Source organism: Zea mays, chromosome 1, assembly GCF_902167145.1.
Source record: "Zea mays cultivar B73 chromosome 1, Zm-B73-REFERENCE-NAM-5.0, whole genome shotgun sequence".
NCBI lineage: Eukaryota > Viridiplantae > Streptophyta > Magnoliopsida > Poales > Poaceae > Zea > Zea mays.
Genome location: NC_050096.1, coordinates 160726111 through 160729350, shown reverse-complemented (window position 1 = coordinate 160729350; position 3240 = coordinate 160726111).

The window sequence follows — 3240 nt, the reverse complement described above, 5'->3', positions numbered from 1 at the left end:
CTTTGTGACCACCTCAACGGGGAGTAGGTTTGCGAGAACCGAACCTCGGTAAAACAAATCCGTGTGTCACACTCTTTATTCGCTTGCGATTTGTTTTGCACCCTCTCTCGCGGACTTGATTATATCTCTAACGCTAACCCGGCTTGTAGTTCTGATTATTTTTGAGAATTTCAGTTTCGCCCTATTCACCCCCCCTCTAGGCGACTTTCAGGTTGATAGGAAGAGTACATCAGGGACGTGCCAATTCTTAGGAAGGTCCCTGGTGTCTTGGAGTTCTAAGAAACAAAGTTCTGTTGCCCTATCCACCGCTGAGGCCGAGTATGTTGCCGCAGGACAGTGTTGCGCGCAACTACTTTGGATGAGGCAAACCCTCAGAGACTTTGGCTACAATCTGAGCAAAGTCCCACTCCTATGTGATAATGAGAGTGCTATCCGCATGGCGGATAATCCTGTTGAACACAGCCGCACAAAGCACATAGACATCCGACATCACTTTTTGAGAGACCACCAGCAAAAGGGAGATATCGAAGTGTTTTATGTTAGCACCGAGAACCAGATAGCCGATATCTTTACCAAGCCTCTAGATGAGAAGACCTTTTGCAGGCTGTGTAGTGAGCTAAATGTCTTAGATTTGTGGAACTTGGATTGATTTATAGCATACATGTGTTTTATTCCTTGATCATATTCCTTATGCATTTTGTTGTTTATTCATGGTGCTCAAGTTGTACAAGCACTCCCCGGACCTCACAAGTCCATTTGCAGGTGATGCACATATTTAGGGGAAGATGTGCTACAACTTGACCCTTTGAGACTAACCATGTGTTTGAGCTTGCTTGATTTAGTCTCAAAGGTGGATTGAAAAGGAAAGGTGGACTTGGACCATGAAAGACTTCCACTGCACTCCGATGAGAGGGTAACTTACTCCAAGTTCATCTCCATACTCTTATTGCCTTTTACTCTTATCTAAAGATTTTGGTGAGGCAATGGGGTTTAAGGGCCAAGATTGATCCCGTTTTGGTGCTTGATGCCAAAGGGGGAGAAAATAAGGCCAAAGCAAGAAATAGATCAGCTACCACTTGAGAATTTTGAAAATAGTAGAGTTAGAGTTTTTGTTTTGTCAAAATCCTCTTAATGTCTCTTCTTGTCAAAAGTTGGTCTCTTGTGGGGAGATTGTTTGATTATGGGAAAAAGGGGGAGTTTTTGAATCTTTGATCAATTTCTCTTAGAATACTTTCTCTATGCCTCGACAAGTGAATTTGACTTAGAGATAGGAAATTGAGTTTGATTTGCAAAAACAAACCAAGTGGTGGCAAAGAATCCAAATATGCCAAATTTGAATCAAAACAAATTCTTGTTCTCATTTGCATTGATGTTGCACTTCTATATGTTGCTTTTTGTTGTGTTGGCATAAATCACCAAAAAGGGGGAGATTGAAAGGGAAATGTGCCCTTGGGCCATTTCTAAATATTTTGGTGATTAAGTGTCCAACACAAATGGTTATGTGTTAAACTATGCCAAATGATGGACAAAGTGCAAATCAATACAAAGGTATGATTCTAGACTTAGTACACTGGTTTTTGTGTACTAACATATTTGTCTAAGTGCTAGAATCAGAGAAAAGGCAAATAGAAAAGACTTAGCTCGAGCAGCCAAGACTCTGCTCAGTCTGGGTACACCGGACTGTCCAGTGGTGCACCGGACAGTGTCCGGTGCGCCAGGCTGGCGTCTGGTGAACTGCCTGCTATCGGGTCTCGACGGCGGCGTACGGCTATAAATCACCGGACTGTCCGATGGTGCACCGAACTGTCCGGTGAGTCGGCTGCGGCGAAGTCGCCGCCCTCGGGAATCAAGTCAACAGTGTACGACTAAAATTCACCGAACTGTCCGGTGGTGCACCGGACTGTCCGGTGAGCCAACGGTCGGCCGAGCCAACGGTCGGCCGCGCAATCCGGGCGTGACGCGTGGCCGGGCCAACGGTCTGAAGGGGGCACCGGACAGTGTCCGGTGCGCCAACGGCTCCAAATCGCCAACGGTCGGCTGCGCCAAAACAGGAAAGAAATCTGCACCGGACTGTCCGGTGCACCAGTCGATAGAAGGCAAGATTTGCCTTCCTGGATTGCTCTCAACGGCTCCTAGCTGCCTTGGGGCTATAAAAGGACCCCTAGGCGCATGGAGAAGAACACCAAGCATTCTTTGAGCATCCCTAAGCACCAAGACTCCATTTCCGCGCTTTTGATTCTTTGTGATAGCAACTAGAGCTCCATTTGAGTTGAGAACTCTTCGAGTTGTGTTGCGAGCTCAAGTTGTGACTTGTGTGTGTGTTTGTGCTATGATTTTGTGTCTTGTGTGTGTTGCTCATCCCATCCTTACTTCCGTGCTTGTTTGTGATTATCAAATTGTAAGGGCGAGAGACTCCAAGTTGTGGAGATTCCTCGCAAACGGGATATAGTGAAAGAAAGAGAAACACCGTGGTATTCAAGTGGGTCTTTGGACCACTTGAAAGGGGTTGAGTGCAACCCTCGTCCGTTGGGACGCCACAACGTGGATTAGGCAAGTGTTGGACTTGGCCGAACCACGGGATAAACCATTATGCCTCTCTGTGTTGATCTTTTTGTGGTTATTGTGTTTCGCAAGAACTCCTCTCTAGCCACTTGGCTTTATTGCTCTAACACCTAATAAAGTTTGTGGCTTTAAGTTTCAAGTTTTTACAGGATCACCTATTCACCCCCCCTCTAGGTGCTCTCACATGTGTTGCTAATGTTTTTTTTGTTAATAAACTTTCAACTCATCAAAATCGGAGAGTAGCAAGCATAGTCGTCTGGTGTATTAACACTCTCTTAGCTCAAGTACTTGTACTATATAGCACTAGTACTACGTACTGGCACTTTATCAAACGTACTAGCACTAGTACTAGAACTATATCAGAAGCATCAACAGACAGGGAGGGATGACAGTAGGATGAGCTGTCGAGGGTAGGTTGAAAATCTAAAATCACTATTTTTGGATATCCGCCGGGTACCCACGGGTAAGAAATCAAATCCGTACCCGACCCGTAATAAAATTGGGTCGGGTACGGGTAAGACCCACGGGTCAAATTTCGTGCCCGAACCTGTCGGGGACCATAATTAGGGGTATCCTCAAGACGCCTAATTCTCAGCTGGTAACCCCCATCAGCATAAAGCTGCAGAGGCCTGATGGGTGCGATTAAGTCAGGGATCAGTCCATACGAGCGACTTGATC